At 43.1% G+C, this 20769-nt stretch overlaps 2 protein-coding genes across 2 annotated transcripts in view; one reads left to right on the plus strand and one right to left on the minus strand.

The window, feature by feature from the left end:
- Positions 1–9248, minus strand: part of LOC310987047 (unconventional myosin-IXAa-like) — a 183305-nt gene extending 174057 nt beyond the window's left edge. Inside the window, exon 1 of the mRNA XM_083973193.1 lies at positions 9215–9248. The gene's annotated coding sequence lies outside the window, so the exon portion shown is untranslated. The remainder of the gene's footprint in view (positions 1–9214) is intronic.
- Positions 1–20769, plus strand: part of crabp1a (cellular retinoic acid binding protein 1a) — a gene marked incomplete at its 3' end in the record, with an annotated part of 415466 nt that overhangs the window by 154278 nt on the left and 240419 nt on the right. The window lies entirely within an intron of this gene.

The following is a 20769-nucleotide window of genomic DNA, read 5'->3' on the forward strand; positions in this document are numbered from 1 at the left end:
AACACTGAACCACCCAGAAGTGGACAAGGAAAGGGAGATAAATTGGCAAGGAGTCAGGGGAAATTCCAATTTCAGACACTTGTGTCCTGTTTCTGTCCTCATATATCATTAACATCCATTATGACTGCATCACACTCAGCAATTTCATTATTTAGATCAGGGGAAGCACAACCACCATGAAAAAGATGTTAAACTTAACTATTCCTTCCTATCTATCTGCTATCAAGGGTATCTGAATGGGCCACAAAACCACAGGCAGCAGTCATCACCTGATTCTGTGTTTCTTCTCAGTTTTTTCTTTTTTTCTTTTTTTCTTTTTTTCTTGGATGTCTATTAGCTCACTGTTTTGGTTTCCCGGCCCGCAGCTTTATTGTTTCAGTTCACCGCTCTCATCTCTGGTGTTGTTGCCAAATGCAGCTGCTTTCAGCAAAAAAAAACACCTGATAATGTAATCAGTGATACATCTTCATCAGGAGGAGGTGTTGTGAGAGAATACTGGACCAGCTTCCACTCACCACAAACACAACTCAGACCAGCACTAATGTTGATCTGTGTACTTTGGCTTAAAAGAAGATACGTCTGTTGTCAATTATGGACCTAAAGAAGTCAGTTAATGCTCATTCAATTTATAGACAATTAACATCGGTCCTTCACAGTGCTAGTGGAAGTTATGGGTCATTCTTTGCTTTGTAGTCTAATGAGGATGAAGAGAGAAACACATTCATTAGCACAGCTCCATTCTTTCTGTATTAACCTCAGCGTTTAGTCTTTAGGGGTGAGGAGCCAGTCCCTGCTGATGTGGGCTGAGTGAGATGGATGTCAGTCTATGCTGAGGCTGACATAGAAACAAACAATAACCTAATAACCTAACCTGCACATCTGTGAACCGTGGGAGGAACCCACACAGGCACGGAGAACATGTCAACTCCACACAGTGAGGGCTCAACCCAGATCCTTCTTGCTGCGAGGCCACAGTGCAAACCACTGCACCGCCGCGCCACCACGAGGGGAAACTGACAGAGGGTCAGCTCTGTGAAAATGTCGCTTACTATGACACTAATACCCCTTTTCCCACCAAAAAGAACCTGGTGCTGGTGCCAGTTCTTGACTAGTTCAACTGATGTGGCCCCAAAAAACCAGTTTGCTTTTCCACTGGCAAGGAGCCAAGTCAGAGCCACGCCCCCCATGCAGGTGCTGCTCCTGTCTCTGGATGCCTACTATGGAGTTCTCAACAGAACAGGCTTGAACCGGTCCGACCCCGCAGGTGTTGAAGCGTGGACCCGACGCAGCCCGCCTCACTAGTGTTAGTTCTCGGCCCGAAACCAGTCAAAAAAAAAAAGAACGAGCCATCCTGGTCATGACCTCAGCAAACGGCGACTGCATTTTGATTCTTAAAGGGATAGTTGAGTTTTTTTGAAGTGGGGTTGTATGAGGTACCAATGGCCAGTAAGTATAATATCTGCAGTAGAAATGTCTCTGCTCTCCCCCACTGAGAAACACCGGTGCATTGCGCTGCTCCGAGACACAGGCAGTACACTGTTCTGAATGGGGGACGATAAAGTATTTTCGCCGCCTACGAGAAGTCCCAATTCAAAAGTACGATATACAGTAAGAATTTACAATGAAAGTTAGTTTATCTGGAACTAACCAACTCACTCAGTATCCCTCCGCGCCGGATCGATTCGCCTACCAGCTGTTTGGGTCTGACTCAGCAGTGAGGAGAGTGTAACGAAATACCACAAAGAGGAATACGGTGAAAGCTGTAAGGGGACCGTATTGCATTTACAACACACCTATCTTGTAGATATTTAGAAAAGCTGAACTACCCTACTCTTGAACGACCATCCAGGATGGTCCTGTTGGTCAGGTAACCCCCTGGCCCCCTGATCCTGGTGTAATCGGTTCTTGGCTGTAGCCCAGCAAGGAGTTTTGAGAGCCAGGAGCCGGTGTTTAGGCAGTTGAAAAGCAAAGATCAGGTGTAAAATCAGGCTCTGGCTCCGGACTAGCACTAGAACCAGTTCGGTGGAAAATGGGTATAAGGAACCTCATCCTTTTCTGACCTGAACCAAAAATGGAGGAAATGTTGCCGAAGTGAGTCACCAACATTTCTGCTGTGTCAGGCTGCAGTGGACACGTCCAGTCTGAGCAGACTATGTAAATGATGTGTTTGACACCACACACCCAGAGAGGACAGACACAGCTTTGATCTCATGTTATCACTGCAGATAGAAATGATGGACGACACTACAACAGAGTGGAATCCTTCATCGTGTATTAATGCCTGCGCTCCTGCTCTACATCACCCCCCCGTTCCCCGTCACACTCTCTCTCTCTCTCTCCATCTGCAACCAGCCGAGCAGGACGGAGGAGGAGAGCGAGGCCACGCCGGTGGCAGCTCTTCCGCCCAGGGCCGTGCCGGTGGGGGGACTGATCCGTGGCCTCGCCAGCTGCCGCCTGTTGCCACAAACGCGATCAAGCGCTCCATTCCTCCGCGTCGTGGTAACTTCGGAAGCGAAAAAAATTTATTTGCACAAGCTCCTTAAACGGTGTTCGCGCCTACAGCGGTGACAGCCACAGCGCGAGGTTAAATGAATAATACAAAGAGATGCGAGAGGCAATAATGCATGCAAGAAATCCACTGTGGGCTCAGCTTTGAACAACTGAAAGAATAACAAATAACGGGGGCCCTGCTATGAATCAAGCCATGTTGGAATCAAAAGGACTTCAGCTATCACGCTAACAATCCGCGCCGGTGACACATATTGTACTTCGGCAACGCCTTTTGAAGAAGACTGTGGAAAAAAGTGATTTTAATATCGTCGGACAGCTGCACAGGAGAGAGGTAGGATTTCTCTCTGGCTGTCTTTTTTATTTTGGACATAGTTTCTTTGAGTGTTGTTCTCTAAAGACTACATATCAGGGAACAGGAGGAATGTGTTTATGGATTAACCTCCAGTACAGATGAGGCTGTAAAAGAAAAAAAGCAACAAAAAAAAAACTGTCCCCACTCCCAGTGATTCTCCTAAGGCTTCCCTTGTCTGGTTCAGACTGTGGTCGATGCTTAAAGACTCTGTCCATCAGCGCATCAACGCCATGACAAATCACTTTCAGTCTTTATATGTCACATGAGTGTCACAGAGGTCAGCAGGTCAGCAGCAGCAGCAGAAGTGTGTCAGTGGTCACATTTCCACTGACTGATCCAACTGACTATCCACACTCTAAACCATGAAGAATCCTTTACAGATGTTAAAAGGGCCTGTTTGTTTGTTTTTTCCAGGCCAGCTGTGTGCATGTGTGTGCCAAAGTGTTTGATCAGGGTGAATCACAACCTCACCGACCAGCTGGAGCCAAATAGGAGAGAACATCATTCAGTTGTGATATCAAAATCTGCCAGTGTAGTATTTTGCATCTCTGAGACATTGTATGGAGCTAAGGTTTTGTTTAGGAGGGTGTTGTATTTACACAGTTACACATAGGCAGCATAAAATGGCACAGCGGAGGTAAATTTTGAGCTTGGCGTTATTTTATATTTGTCAAATATGTCAACAAACTCCTGTCTGCTCAAAATAAGAGTCCATGAAAACAGTGTTTTGATTCTATCTCGTGGAGAGCAGCTGTTAACTGTCACTTGACAAGAGCTCCAGCCTTCGTTCTATACGATAGAAAACGCTACAATATGTCGTCTGAGTCGCTCCGTGTTGAGGACAGACTGGAGGCCACGGTGAGCTGCTATCAGAAAGAGAGGAGAGGCGCCACAGAGACAACTGTTATGATTGGTGTTGCCATCCACCGCTGGAGACAGCTGTTGGTGAATAAATGAGATGAAATTTGTAGCTGGTGAGTAAACAGCTGTTGATACTGATGTTGGCTATAGAGCAGCAACAAAACTTCCAAAGAGCCCCTTGGAGACAGCTGAGCAATGTTGTGGGGACTATTTTCCGCTGCGGATTAATACACATATGGAGGGTATTAACTGCAGCAACACGACATATATGGGATGAGCTCATAATGAACTACAGTGTCCAAGTTCATCAAATTGGAAGAATAGTTTCTGATGGAAAACCAGGCTCTGGATAAACAGACACAACTTGTTGGTCGGATGTTTTTACGTTAATTTTGTCTTCTTCCTGGAATTTGCTGACAATAAGATTAGACATAATATAAATAAATAATATAACAATATCATAAATGCCCCATTATGTCTTTCTGAAAAAACAATTTACCGTATTTCCTCAATTATAGGCTTGTATTCAATTAAGAAACAGGTCTCTTGTAACAGCGGGGGGCGTTGTAAAGGCCGGCCCCAAAAACACTCTAGACAAAAGAAAGCTGCCGTCTGGGACAGCTGCCGTCAAACTGCCAAAGCTGTGATGGTCCGGTCCAAAATGCTCTGATTTACTAGAATGGCAGTGAATTGGTCCGGCGTGCGCAGCACAGACGAACGGAGCAGAGACGGAGCATGTGGAAACTGGATGACTCAGCTCTGGCAACTCAGCGAGGAGAACAGGTGCCAAGTAGCACAGGAGGAAAGTGAAGATGAGCTCCTGAACGATGAGCTTGTTTTCATTTGGTCTCTAATGTGTGAAAATTAACAAAGTAATGGAAGAAAAACTGAAAATATGAGCAAGTATACAAACAGGGGGAATTAGAAATAAAGGCCTCGCTCTAATAAAAGCCTTCCTCCAATAAGAGCCAGTACTCTGGGCCATAATGCATTGCAACTGTTCTTGAAAGAGGGCTGTTCCATTTGTTCCTTCACGTTCCACCAAAGATAAAAGTGTAGTAGTGTAACACACCTCGGATTGATAATACAGATTCACTGAAATGAATAAAACAAGAAGATAAACTGTGTGCGGCCGCTCCGCCGTCTTAAAAGGAGAAAGGCAGACACTTTGTTTTTCTTCCTCTCACTGACAAAAGCCAGTCTCAACAATGGAAACCTGACTACACTACTGTAGTATCTTCTCAAGTCTCCTCTGGTCTGTGTCAGGACAAAGACAGGTGCTATTTAAGATGCCCCCCCCCCCCCCCCCACACACCCCCCCTCTCATATACATACACACACACCATTACTACCACTACCACCACCATTGTGAAGGGCTCTATAAATACACCTGGTTAGAGATGCATATAGCTGCACTGACATGGTATGTGTAACATTGACCTCATCCCAGTATTGTCTTACATGAGGCCTTGAGCAGCAGCAGCAGCAGCAGCAGGTCTGGACGTGATTCAACTGCTGGAGCGAGGACGCTGCTGGGATCCAGTGGCAACCAGCATCCTACAACAAAAGCATTTCTCTAATAGCAAAGGCTTGAAAACAGAGATGCAGGTCAGTGGGCTTTCAAATGAGTTTTAGTGGTTTACAGGAAACGGGCTGTAAATCTGCTGATGAGCTTATGGCCATGATCTAATGCAGACATCATCATCATCATCATCATCGTCATCGGCGTCGTTGTCATTGTCGTCGTACGAGCCGACAATAAATCGGACGGAGAGATTATGGTAAATTTGTAAGAAATGATTGGATGTCAGTGTGAATATGAAACAAGGTCAGATATGAGATCATATGAGCCGGTTGTTTTTTCTTTAAAGGGATAGTTAGATCAGCGGGGCAGAGACTGCTCAGCTAACGCAACAGAGGCTCATGGTATTTCTACGTTTCCCTCATCAAACTAAATACACAATCCAACAACTCCAATACACTCTGGTGGACAAGTTGTGACCTGGACATTCACCATGCTATGAAATAATAATGTGTAATTTTGTAACATTACGACACATGAAGCAAATACTCGGAACTACTCGCATTTGTGAAGTCACTCTGCCGAGCAGCCGTGTCGGGAATGTAGTTCCGGCTATGCATTTCCCTCGAAAACAATTCATTTTCGTAACGTTCCGTTATTATCTCATAGTGTGGTGAATGTGCAGGTCACAACTTGTCCATGAGAGCGTTTTGGAGTTGTTGGATTGTGTATTTGATGAGTTTGATGAGGGAAAGGCCACCGTGCAGAGCTCACGTCTCTGCCCCGCCGATCTAAAAACAGCTTGCACCGTCAATTAAAGGTAATTAACCTACTTCCTAGACTATAGGGATTATGGCAATGGGCGAATTTGCCAAAATGTTGAAAAATCCCTTTAAGAAATGAAGAAGTCATAAGCTTAGTTCAGCTGTAGTTCTACAGTTTGGTAGTTCGACATTTATCTCATTCAGATCACATCAGTTACCCTCGGGTGTAAATCTGTTTGATCTGTTTGTTCCAGCTCTTTGCTCTTGGTACGTCTGATTGTTCACGTCTGTTTCAACCCCGTCTCCTTGAAATTCCATTCACATAGAAGAGAAAATAGATTTTGAAGGGAGTGTAATGCCAAACATATTGTATGTTTCTAGTAGCATAATGAGAAAATTGTTGCTCAATAACGTTTCTGGCAAGTTGTGAAACACTCAGGGAGCAAAACCGCCAGACTACACTACATGCTCCAATCTAAGCAGCTCCCAGCACTGGAGTAACACAACAAAAACCAAACACAATAAAAACACACATCGGTTTTAACATAACGGTACATTTGTCACAACAGCATAACTGGAGAAACTATTAAAGACAAGACTTCTTCGATGTGAAACACATTAACATCATTCCCACTCCTCTGTTCAGCCTTGAAATGTCAATTTCCCATCAAAAGAGGCTCCATACATGAATGCAGCCTTGTTTCTCCTCTTGACTAGCTGTGTTCATGAATACTGAATGAACATCTGACAGCAGACCTGTCACACACTGTTTGGAAAACAGAACCTAGAGATTGAGACGGACATCCCAACACGCAGCTACTGTACTGTACCACAGGAAAATGCACACTTCAAAAAAGGATTAGGAGCTTTTATCCAACGTTAACTAAAAATCCAGTCTTTGTATTTACTGTGCATGTGATCAGTGTCACTGTGTGGATGCTCTCTCTCTCTGACTCTCTACGATGATGTCTTCATCTGTCACATGTTTAAAATCGAGGCACTTGTGAGCTGCTCTGCTGCGTCCTTGGGTACAGTATATTCACTGGGCAGCTGGAGCTGTCAAAGCAATGTTTTCACTCATGCTCTCCGGGGCTTTGCCACTTACGTAATAAGTGAATGAAATGTTAATGTCAGCAAAGTTGACATCGCAATAAAAAGGAATTCTGCTCTGACTGAAGCAGCAGCAGCAGCAGCAGCAGCAGGGGAGTCGACTGCAGATCACCTACAGGAGGCCAGAGGAACTCGTCCCGGCATTTCAGAAATAATGCACTTGTAACGACTTTATCTCTTTCCCTCTGTGGCATTTCTTGGAAAAGTGCCGCAGGCCGGCAGAGACTCGTCACACAAACACACACGCGCGCACGGCTCCTCCGCGCTGTTGCTTAACACAGGCACTTCAGAGCCGCAAGAGCAGGGATGGGGGAGGAGGAGGAGGACGAGGGTGGGTCTCTTCACTGGAGGCTTTGGGGCTGGTGGGCAGACCTGAGGGGCGCTGGAGGTCTGGTCTGGTCTGGTCTGGTCTGACTGAGGCCATGAGGGCCTGTTTTAACATGTCAGCTAGATTGAAATAACCTCATTTAAGCTCCAGCTGAGACTTGGCTAACAAACACACTTTGTTTGTTGCTGTTTTTTTTTTAGCTGGAAGATGAGCGACGGTGCAGGATTCACAATAGAACTGAGGCTGACAATGATAAATCTTTATCTGCCAGTGACTTACTCAATTATTTAATCAATCTTGTTGATTGGAAAATGTTGGAAAATAAGCAAAAATGTTACAAATGACAACTTTGACTGGTTCAGTGTTGCTTGAATAATCATTTAAACAACCAATAGATGCAGATGTAATTGTATAGAATACCATACCTGCTTTACCTCCATCTTCCTCTTAGTTTCTGGCCCTGCTCTTTGCAGTTATAAGGTACGGTAAACACTTTTTTTCTAAAGCAATTGGAACACAGTGGTTTCCTGTGTTAAAGCTCCTATGTGGTTGAATCTTGAAATGCCCTCTACAAATATAGCCTACATGTTTCCCACCCCTTCAGTTGTAGAGGGTTGACTTCAGTTTGGAAAAGAACTGCAGATACTAATTGTTTAAATAGTCAGATTAAACCTTTTGACTATTAAACAGTCTACAAACCAAATAAATGTAGCTTAACGTCACAGAAGACTAAAAAGAAAAAAACAACAACTGAGAAGCAAAAACCATAAGATGTACAATGACTTCCAAGTAGCAGATTGTTTTTCTGTCAATCAACTGAGTAAATCCTCCATTGTTCCAGCCCTGAGCTCCACTATGTAAAGTCACAGCAGCTGCACATTTCCCCTTTTGGCTGTGACTGGTCAACAGGATGTCACCCATACACCACACCACACACTCAGCCTCATCCTTTGTAATGTGCATACATACAGTAGTAGTACATAGCCTGCTACATGGCTGACTCACTGGATGTGCACTGACCGCTGCCCCCCCCCCCCCCCCCCCCCCCCCCCTGTGTCCAGCTGGCCCATCATCAGGCAGTGCGGCCTCACCACCACCACCACCACCACCTCACACACATGACGAAAACATGTCACAGCTCCCAGCCCAGCACCGTGCTGGAGGTGGAGGAGCACAGAGACACAAAGCCCCCCCCCCAACAACAGCAGCAGCAGCCTGTCTCCTCTCCAACCGGCTCCATCGTCCTCTGCGGCACTGAGCCCGACCAGCTCCAGCTCTACAGCAGAAACCCATCCATTTATACCAGTGCGTCACGTTTACTGCCGCTGCTGCTGCTACACACTGACTCACACACACACACACACACGCACACATTCACCGCAGTCCAGATGTGACGTCCAGCACACACCGAGGAACATCTGTAATTGCACATTTACGCATTATGTAAGAAAACAGCCGTGACATTTATCCGAGGCAGGGCTGACGTTAGAGGGGTGATGTTATGAGGAGGAGGGGGGAGGAAGGTGTCGTGGTCATTTGTCTTAAGGTAATAAGCTACATGTTGTGAGGCGGAGGCTGCAGCTGATGGACTGACTGACAGGGGGGAGATAGACAGGACAAGACAGCGGAGCTTTGACATTCTCCCCCCCGCAGTCCGAGCCGCAACGCAACGCAACGCACTGCACCGCAACGCTGACAGACAACCCCTAGGTTACAAACTGTGTAGAGAAGAAGAGGGGGAGAAAAAAAAAGCCGAGCGAGCTCACCTCCTCCACCGTGTCTCCAGTCCGCCGCTCCGCAGACCTTCCCCGCTCTGTCTCTGTCTCTCTGTGTGTGTGTCTGTGCGGAGGAAGGGCAGGCTGCTGTCCCACCACTCAGGCTGCTGCTTTCACCGCAGAGAAAAACGCTGTCGTGCCGAGCGGCTCCGCACCACGTATCCCTCCTCCTCCGACCTCCAGGTCTGCTGTAGATATGATCCAGTTAGGTTTTTTTTTTTTCTCCCTCGGTTCTCTTCCCTCTGCTTCTCTCTCTCTCTCTCTGCCGTAGTCCTCAGAGCTTCTGTTTTGAGTCCTCCCGTCACGTCGCCCTCCTCCCTCTGCTCCCCTCTCTCTCTCTCTCTCCTTTTTCTTCTCGCCTACAATCGGGCTGCAAGTCGTAGCGTGCGTGCACCCGCGCTCGCGCGTCCACGTCGTCGGCCGTAAAGGGTGGGGGGAGCCGTGTGTGGTGGTGGTGGTGGTGGTGGTGGTGTGTTTGTGGGTGGGTGGGATTTGGGAGGACTCTCCTGTTGAATAACAGTGATTGTTTTCAAGGGGAGGAATGTGGCAATTAAATCTGAATTTCATTTCAGGTTTGATAACAGGCAGTGTCACTCAGCACATGACTGACACGAGTGTGGGGTGTGGCCAAAAATGTGGACACCCATCACACACACACACACACACACACACACACACACACATATACACACCTGAATGACTTTAATATTCCTCCTGTCAATTTACCATCTATAAAGTTAACTGCTTTATCTTTATATGGTTTTTATTCTGCTACTGGGGTGGAGCTGTGTAATCAGCCGTTATGGAGCGATATAACCAATAAAAACAATAAGCTTAATGAGCTGCTTTTATCAGGAAATGACATTACATTTTTTTAAAAGGGGTGGGGGGCTGGGGTACAAAGTGCATGAAATATGACGTATGCTTCATGTTTAACTTTTTAAATTTCAGCTTTGTTTAATGTGCTCTTCTTCTTTTATTTTCTTGTATCTTTATTTGTGTTGTGCAAATGATCAAAGGTACATAAGAATTTCACTGTAATTATTTGTAATTATATGTGACAATAAAGTAAACTTAACTTATATATGATGTAGTACGTTTCTATTTTTCAACAGTGCTGCCATGATGTTGACCTTCCTGCTTTTGAGTGAATTATCTTTTGTTGTTGTTTTTGTCAATATTCATGCTCTCCAGAGGATAAACCCTCCTGATTTTGGTAAACCCCCCAACAACAGTTCAAATGACCATGTTAAATTAAAGTATTTGGGTTCATAATCAAATTAGACTGTCAACTGAAAAACAGCATCATTCATTTGAGCAAAAAGCCCCTATAAGTGACATATTGTATGTTTACCTCCATATGACAGAGCCCTCTAGTGGCCACAGTCATCATGTCAGGTGGATGGACGGGCCAGCGATGAGGTGGATGTACTGTACAGCAGCAGCTCCTGAACCATAACCAGGTGGTTATTATAATAAATATAAGTGGTGTTGGGCAGTAAGATGTCAGTCAGAAACATGTTCCAGTAATGTGATTACTTTTGTCACTGACAAGTGGTGAAGGGATTACAAATTAAAAGTCAGTGACTGTATTACCGGTATATCACTAATCTCTCACATTATAATAAGTATGAACCAAAGATACTTCACATCATATTTGATTGGACTGTTTGGCCAAATATCTTAAAATAGACAACACTCCCATCAGCTTCAGTTGTCCTTGGTGATTCCTGATCATTAGCAGCATGCTAACATGCTAAACTAACATGACAAACTTGTGCATCTGGTTAGGTTTAGATGACCGAAGCCCTTTGTTGTAAGAGTCATTAATGGGTTAATGGGTTATGGTTGATAAGAAAACATGATCAGGTGACAAATATCCTTCCTAAAATAGCTGCTAGTGTAATTATATAGAGAATGTATCTGCTGGTGTGTGCTTAAACTGTAGCCTATATAAATATATTTTATATGCAAACGGGTTGTAGAGAGGTGGTAGCATGATGAGCAGGTTACATACCTACATACAGCACCACAGCAAAGTTGTCTGTAATTGTCATATCTGTGTCTATGATTGGTATTTGGTTTCTATAACTGATGGCACACATTGTACTTGTTCTAAGGATTTGATGGTCGTGTGATGCTGCTGTGGCACCTGCACTCCTAGATCCACAGACAGCATTTTCTTTAACTACTGTATAAGTGCCAAACATGTATATTAGTCTTTATATTAGTCTTTGAATACTTTAAACTTGGAAGTTAATTGGGGGCATTCACAACACATGTATGTATGGAGTTTTAATGTATGTGTAGATAAGAAGTAGGTGTTGGTGGTTTTGTTTTGGTTGTGGGAATGATGGAGTGTTTCTGTTACTTCATTATAAGAATGAGTAACAGGTTTTTTCCTCTTTGGGGTATGTGTTGACAACAAACTGGCTGTGAGTCATTACTCTCCTCACACAACACACCTCCTTGTCAAAATGGATTTGTCAGTTGAAAGGTCAGTGTCACTTCATTTTTTTGTTATCACCACCGGGGCGTACAGTGAAATCCAACTCTTACGGAGGCGTGTAGAAATAACACACACACTGAATCTTCAGTCAATCTAATTAGAGAAGATTTAGCAGCAGATCTCAGATAAACTGCCCCGGGCCTGCTTATACTTGACAGACAATACCTCTGCTGGCGGGGGGATTGACATGCTTTACCTTCGTGTGTGTGTGTGAGGGGAAGAAAATAGATCGCACACACTCCCGTGGCGGGTTTGAAAACATCCCACCTGTTTTTCATGGGATCGGTTTCCAGCCTGGTGACATATTTACCAGCCAGACATTTTGAAAAGGAAATCCTCCCTTCGGCCCTGAGAGCTGGAATCCAACTCCGCGTGGAGGGGCCCTCAGCGAGCACATTCAGGCCGGCATCGGTGTCCAAAGTGACAGGAGCTTCACATAAAATAACAGAGACAGTAGCTGAGGGCAGAGGGTGGGCTGATGGAGACAATAGAAGGGAGAAAGGAGCGGGGAGCATAACCAGGAGGCCGACATGACTCTTCTGTCAACCAGAAAACCAAGATCAGATGAGAGAAAGAAGAAGGATCATCAAAAACAGAGAGTAGGAGCAACAAAGGGGCCTCCTGGTATTTTACCAAGGACGGGTCATTTTTCTACTGTAAGATAAGAGTCCATGCCCAAACACTGCAGGATTCATCCAGTTTAGAAGAAAACATTGCCAGATTTGGGAAGTATGCTTTACTGCTTTACTTTTTTTTGCTGAGAGTTAAATAAGAAATGACACTACTCTCATGTCTTTAAATTAAAAGCGAGTCTGTCAGCAGTCAGTTAGCTTAAACACAGGAGAGAGTCACTGAACATGTGTCTAACTCTTCTAAATCTGAGTTATGTGTGGTCATATGCGTTTAATCTGAACAAATATTATGTGTATAAATGTGTTTATTCACATACTGTATGTTCCCAGTGCTTATGCTTAGCTAAGCTAAGCTTTGTCAGTTAGGTAAATAAGCATCAAAATGTCTGTAAAAGGTAAATAAAAACAATGAAAAAATATATATTTGAAATAAAATACATAAACATACAAATGAAATATGTAATCTAACATCGAATTGGGAAATAAAACTATAATATCACTTCACATTTCACACAGAATTTGTTGTCTGTGAGGTTTTTTTCATGATTATCAGTATTTATTAGTTCTTTCTAATTATTTCTTCTTTTTTATTAGGTTATTAGTCTGGTATTTTGTTCTAATTATGAAAAATTGTATGGATTTGGCGGGGTTAAACAAATATTTGATATGTATTTAAGGCACATTCCATTCCAAATGAAAGCTGCTGAGCTCCAAGTGGCCACGGTGGAAACAGCTCTGAGCACTTTCTTCCTACAGTATGAAGCAATATAAAAGATTTTCTTACGCAGGATGGAGAAAATCCCAGGATCTGACACCCTGAGATGACACACTGTCTGATACCCGTCTGATACCTCAAACATCCCACCATGTCAAAATCCACCCCTAATTTTGCTTTGTGTCACACTTCAGACTCTGTGACTCATGAAACCATCTCCTAAAATAGAAACCAGTTAAAAGGTAGATTCCCTTCAGTGCAACCTTTCTTGGTGGGAAATAACACTCAGATACACTGACACTCTCCTAGATTCAAAACACTGGGTTATGTTAATGACCCACTGCACACTGGTCGGCAGGGAAAATACACTCCAGACTACAAAGTCATGACTCAGGCTCATAAACAGCATTTGATCTTGATGTTCACCGATCGGTTCCCATTTTTCCATGTGCATCTTCAAAAGCAGTTTTCCTGATGGAAACATGTTTAGTCAGCAGTTTTCTGTTTCTCTGTTTCTACTGCTACAGATTAAAGGGTCATGACCTTTATCTTTTTACCTGTGTGTTATTTCTGACACTGAAAAGAAAAGAAAAGATCAGGTGAAGGTTGTGCTAAGTGATCCTACTCTTCGCTGGCTGTGTTTTGTTATTTTTTGTTGTGAGACTGTGACACACAGCAAAATTAGGAGTGGCTTGTAAATTTAAATAATTAGATACATGAATGGGAACTGAGACTGGTAAATAAAACGTAAGACAAAAAGAATCTTAAAGCAGACTTTCCCTTCCTCACACTCGATAACATGTTCATATGATGTTTTTATCCGATCAAACAAGACATATCTGGGCCAACCATGACTGAGTGTTTCCACCTTGCAACTGCAGTGACCCAATGACAGTCTCACGAAAACAAACCTGAAACAGCCAGAGAACATGTCACTGAAGCTACGGAACCGACTCTGTCAACCTGCAGGGACGAGGAGCAGCAGAACCCTTGTTCATACGGAAAGCCAGAGCTAGCATCAGCACAACCACTGACACTGGGTCAGTTAGTGCCAGTTACAAACTAGTATATAATATACCCAGCCATTCTGACAGTGTGGCTCTGTCTACTTCCTGCGAAGCCCACTAAAACTGTAGAGCCGAGACACGCTTGGAAAAAAAAAAAAAAAACAGTCCATGTTCTTCTTTTTGAAACGTTTACCAAAAAACTTTCTTTCTGTTACACAAGTAAACTGACAGGAACAATCATCCTGTCAAAATCCTGGTGAAAAGCTGGTGTGCTCTCTCAGATCCAGAGCTTCACTAAATTACAAAAAAACACATGCATCACATTACTGTATATGCCTTAACCAATAAGAAAACTGCAGTCATTATTCTTAAATAAGCACCCTGCAACCCAAATATGGAACTTCTTACTTGTCAATTACAAGTCAAGTCAAACACCACAAAATCTAAATAAATAATCTGGCTCTAACAATGCTGTCTGGTTGCTGAGTCTGGTTGTGACTGAGGCTCAAACATGTGCAGCCTGTCACAAACAGCATGATAGTGGGGGGGTGGGGGGGGGACTGATCAAGAATTTCTTAAAGTGGAAGTAAGAGTATGTTATAGAGAGAATTACATTCAAACTAAGGATCTAAACTGATATTTTTGAAGAGAACTGGTCAAAATGGCTCAAATGTGTCAACTGTAAGACCTGGTTTCATATAGATGGCAAAGATAAGGTCAAAACATTTAATAGGAAATGATTTCCCCCTATTTTCAAGCAGCATCTTTATCTTGTGTATGATGTGTTTTGCTGACTGTTTTACCCTCCCCTCGTCATGTCGTGTCGTGTCGTGTTATGTTGTGTTACGTTACATTATGTTGTGCTGTGTTGTGTTGTGTTGTGTTGTGTTGTATGTTATGATGTTATGTTGTTAGTTATGTTAGTTACGTTATGTTATGTTGTTATGTTACGCTACGTTACGTTACGCTACGCTACGTTACGTTACGTTACGTTACGTTACGTTACGTTACGTTACGTTACGTTACGTTACGTTACGCTACGTTACGTTACGTTACGTTGTTGTTTTGTGCCCAGCTGGCACACGTGTATGTTACTTAATTAGAAGAAAATTGAATTTGATTCCACTCTGGGTCATAAAATTAGTGTAATAACTCATCTATCAGACGATGTAGGCCAAACTTTGTGGAAAATTCTATTTTTGATTAAATCCAGGATGAAAGTGTGGTATTTTTTTTTCGCATTGGATAATGCAGGCGCACGGATTATACGTCACGTTGCTCACGATTCACCAGCCACTAATATTGGATCCGTCATCCGTCAATCAAACGTCTGAGACAACACACACACACCGAGCTCGGGCTCGCCCCAAGCTTTGAATATCCCGCCCACTCGATAACGGCCAATCAAATTCGTTTTCCTTACTCGGGTAAACTCATGCGGCAACTCGTGACAACTCGCCGCGACAAACAGGACAAACGGCCATTTCTGTACACCTTTAACCTTAACTTTAACGGGGCGGTGCGCAGCACAGTGGTTAAAGCGGCCGCCCCATGTAGAGGCTACAGTCCTCAACGCAGACGTCAATTCAATTCAATTCAATTCAATTTATTTAAAGTGGGACAGTGCAAGTTCATGAACGAAACAAAATCGTAAACAAGCCGGATTGTAGCCACAGGCTAATTTCCATCCGCTGTCCCATACATAGATGTTCCCTGGTACAAAAATACAATAAATAAAAACAAAAGCATGTTATAAAATAGCAGCAGTCAGTTTACAGTAGTGCAAAGTGCAACCGTGTCATGAACCGTCCCCGGTTCGAATCCCGCGTCGGGCAGACCTTTCCTGCATTCCCCATTCCCCCTTTCTCTGCCTCCCCCTTTCCTGTCTATCTTACTATATGCTATCCAATAAAGGCAAAAAAGCCTTACTTAAACAAAAAAAAAACCTTAACTTTAACCTTAATCTTACTAAAAGAAAGCGAATAAAAAGTAAATAAGAAAAAAAAAGTGGAAGTAAGAGTGTGTATAATGTGTAAACTATGTTAAACAAAGTGTGAATAAAGTATATTTACATAGTTTAAAGCGTGTGTGGAGAGAAACTTTAACCTCCAGTGTAAAAAGATACAGAAATATTTACAAAGTCTGACCTCTGACAGAGGACTGATGGAAGAACGAGGGCAGTCGTTACTTTTACTTTGGACCTGTTGGTAGCTAAATACATGGGAAAGTCAGGCGTTACATCGGGTTTGACAGTCTGTGCGTGTGTGTGTGTGTGTGTGTGTGTGTGTAAATGTTTGGTTTATCTATGGATCCATGCCATCCTCCTCAGGGTGATTGGTGGCTGGCTATCCCAGCCTGCTATATTTCATGGGGGTGCTGGGCACCTTTTGCCACTGCATTGAGTTTTATAGGGGCCAATAAAAATCCCTTTGGAAGAGGCCTTGAGCACTGGCAGCTAAATAATGATTACAACAGCATAAGCCCTTAGTGATGGCACACAATTAGAGGCCACAGGAGACTGGCTAGTTCCCATCCATCACTCAGCTATAAGCCTGTATGTCAAAACAATGTCTCTATTTGCTAAGGGAGATTACTCCTGAGAAGAAATACAATATATGTTTTGGGTTCAGCTCAAATGTTAGAAATTACAGTCTGGAGTGAGAACAATGTGAAACCTGTGTGAGAGGCCCAACAAAGATAAATACGCTGGATGTCCAGGAGGATCCACGAGCCGAGCCAGCTCCCCAGCAGACACCGGGGCCAGCAAAACAAATCAAAACACAGTGTAGGACTCGTCTGTGAATAAACAGTGCGGTGTTACGGGTTGTTTATTGAGGTGTTGCAGCTGCAGCCCTCAGCTTCCCCGCGCCAATCCTCAGAGAACAATGTGAGGATGTGATTATTTTTGATAATCGCAAGGTAAGCTGCCAGGCTTTGGCAACTCGGGGCTGTATTACTGGGAGGAAAACCTCAAACAAGAAACAAAGAGTTCTGTTCTCAACGCTCCGGCGCTGTACAATCATTTGACCCGATCTCATCGTGTGATTTCTCTGAAGAATATTCCCACTTTTGTAGAATTAATCACAACAAGGTCCATTTAGCAGCTGCAGCTCCGGAGTTTCGGTCTCATTATTAAGAAAAAGAAGCTGAACAAGTTTTGGGGGGGGGGGGGGGGACATAATTTCAGTTTCAGTTGCAACTGAAAAACTTGAATTCACACTGGATTTAACCAAAACTCACTTAAAAATGACAACAAAAAAAACCTGCTCGACTGAAAAACAGTGAATGAAATATGACCACACACACACACACACCAGCTAACCATGGGGGTCAGAGGTCACAGATCAGGGGTCAGATACAGAGCAGCACTCCTGAAGAGAAAGTCTACAGAGCTGATTTACTGCACTGAGCACAAAGTGGTGCAGCAGCTTGAAGGACTGGAGGGCCGGAGTCCATATATCACTCTGTGCAATCACCACTGTGTGCAATATTCATATTCAAGTGATTTATACTGATTTCACTGACCAAACTCAATCAACACCAATATTACTCCTATAATGTATATAATAAGATTATATTTTTGCCACTGCTGTTTTTTTATTGCTTTTGTGCTTGTGTTTTATTGTTCTTTAGTTATTTCTTTTATGTTTTCTCTATTTTTACTGTACAATTTACTACACATTTCTTAATCATGGGACTAATAAAGGTACAGTATGTCTTATCCTTTCTTATCCCTCAGCAGACAGCAATTAACCCAGTGTTTTTCAACCTTGGGGTTGGGACCCCACGTGGGGTCACCTGAAATTTAAATGGGGTCACCTGAAATGTCTAGTATTTGATTAAAAATAATTACTGAAATTATGATTAAAAACACCACACACAATCTTAAACAACAGTATTCTATACTTTCACTTTCTCAAATATTAATCAAGTCCAAATAAAATGCAGCACACAAAAATATCTGATCTGGCGTATCTTGATTGACGGCACGGGGTCGCCAGAAATTTGTGATGTCAAAATGGGGTCAGGAGCCAAAAAAGGTTGGGAACCACTGAATTAACCCCACAGCAGACATGCAAACACAGGCAAGACTAGGATGCCCCCTGCTGGTCAACATGGGTAATTACTGAAAAGTATAACCTCCCCCAACTGAAAGGAGGACTTAAAATCCGTATGGCAGTTACTGGTTTATATATTTAAATACCTGTTTGGTCTGTATTATTGTTGACACCACCCTTATATGAACCGCACTTAAAATCTGTGTGAAGTGGTTTCTTGATGTCCATAAATCTGCCATGATTCACACAAAGACTTAGGAATGTGGCTCTACTAGACTATCATCCAAGATTCATATTCAGCACTTGAAAAAAGAAAAGAAAATGAAATTAAAAGAAACAAACCTGGCCTCTTACATAGAATTGAAAAATGCCTGTCTTCCATCAACGCTCCAGCTGTAAAACCCTGAGTATCACAGTGAAATAATAAGTACCTGTCATCATTGCTCTCTAAATCACACCTTGGGTTGGACCTCACTACATCACAATGAATTCGACATCTGGTGAGTCATTTATGAGGCTCTACTGTTAAAGCTTCTAAACTACCCCTCATTTCTTCACTTATTTAAATATTATATCACAGATATACAATCCAGCAACTACTTAACCCTTAACATTCCTTCTGTTCACACTAATGTTGATATAACTAGTGTCAGGCACTACAGTATATGCACCGACGATTTGGAACCTCATTATTTGATGTACTTAATGAGCAATGAGCATTGTAAATTGTTATTTGGTTTATTTTTAGTTTATTCTATTGAATACTATTGTTGTTGATTATCTCCTGCAACTGCTTCTTGTTCTCAGGTCTTATAATCTCAATGAGGCGGTCTAATATAATGTGAATTAATTAATTAATTGTGTCATGCATACACCGTATGCCCAGCCCGCATGGGCTTATAAGGCACCAAGAAAACAAAGGAGGACCCGAGCACGTCATCAACACATCAAAGAAATAACAAAACAACAGAGTTTCAAAACCATTATCCAAAAAAGAAAAGAAAAGGAAAACAATGCCAGCCTTCAGAGGAAATCATCAGAGCTAACTTTTTGTCAGCTGATGGAGTTAGCAGTCCCCAACTCCCCGCCCTCGTCATGGATCTATTGGTCCTCGTCCCTACGTCACCACATTCACGCGCATCCCTTGGCTGCACACACAGCCCCGCATGCCGTTCTCTCTCCTCATTGGATAAAGCTTGTAGGATACAAGGAAGTATCGGCTCGGCTTACAGCAGAGCAGAGTGACTGACAGACCCGTGTTTCAGACCAAACACTCTATATAAGTGATTGCCGTCGGAAGGTAGAACTATTTAAGACTTATATTAACACAAATATTCCGCTTACTTCTGCTTTAATTTTGGTTTTGATAGAACATTTTCAAACCATTTTTCGAGTTAACATTACAACACACATTATTCCTGTAATTAAACACCATGTCCACCTCCTCAAAAATGGAGATTATTATTGACAAGGATTAAATTGAAATTAAATCACATGGATTATTGCAACAAAATCCTAATTGGACCGACTCCTTGGGCTTGCTTGATCACTCACTCACACACACACAGCAGAAAACATGTTTGTTTGTGTGTGTGTGTGTGTGTGTGTGTGTGTGTGTGTGTGTGTGTGTGTGTGTGTGTGTGTGTGTGTGTGTGTGTGTGTGTGTGTGTGTGTGTGTGTGTGTGTGTGTGTGTACCTGTTTGGTGGTCCTCCGGTGACAGTGGGAGGTGGGTGCCGGCTGTAGAATCCTGATCAAGGTGGACATTACAGATCGACAGCGCCCTAAAGAAAGACAGCAAGTTCAGAGTTTAACCCAGGAGCTCAGGAAACATGGCTGATATTGATGATCAGTTGTTACACTAGGGGTTTGAAAGGGAACTTGAGGGCTGTTTGCCTTTGACTTTGTTAACTTACAGTGTTGAGTTTTCTCTGTTTCAGTCTTCAGCAGCAGCAGCAGCCTGGTCAGGTAGAGAAGCAGCTGGGTCAGAGGCCTCTCCTCTCCTTTCCTCTCCTCTCCTCCCGCCTGATGACACAACCATGTGTCACTGAGACAGAAACAGAGAGATGGCTAACTGTTTAGCTAAATTAGCAGGACAATAATACAACCACAGACTGTATAAAAATACAATTTTAATCTTGCTGTGGTGTGATGGTGTTGTTCCTTTAAGTTCAATAGTTTTGGACAGAACCGTCTATCTCAGTGTTTCCCACTTGACAAGCAACAGGCATTGATGCTAACTCCAGCTAACATGCTGCTGCCTGCTGCTAAATAGTTTCATGTAGACAGACCGGACCTGCAGGCTTCCCGCAAAATAAAATTAATTTTAATATCAATATCAATATAGATATTCATACTTCACATGGCTGTTGACTGCCCCAAGGGAACTCCTCACACTGGCTGACACTGACACACCTGTCTGTCCACACCAACCTGCTACCTGAGGAGAACGGCTACAGCCGAGTCAGGGTCAACCACATGACCACTACGTGATTTTTTTTTTTTTTTTTTTTTAACCCGAATAAATAGATTCACTGTCACTCCATGAAAGAATGAAATTATGTTTCAAGACTTTATACCCTAATTTAGTTTGTTTTTCATTAGTTTTTATTGTTTGGTGTTATATG

Source organism: Trachurus trachurus, assembly GCF_905171665.1.
Source record: "Trachurus trachurus genome assembly, chromosome: 6".
Lineage (NCBI taxonomy): Eukaryota > Metazoa > Chordata > Actinopteri > Carangiformes > Carangidae > Trachurus > Trachurus trachurus.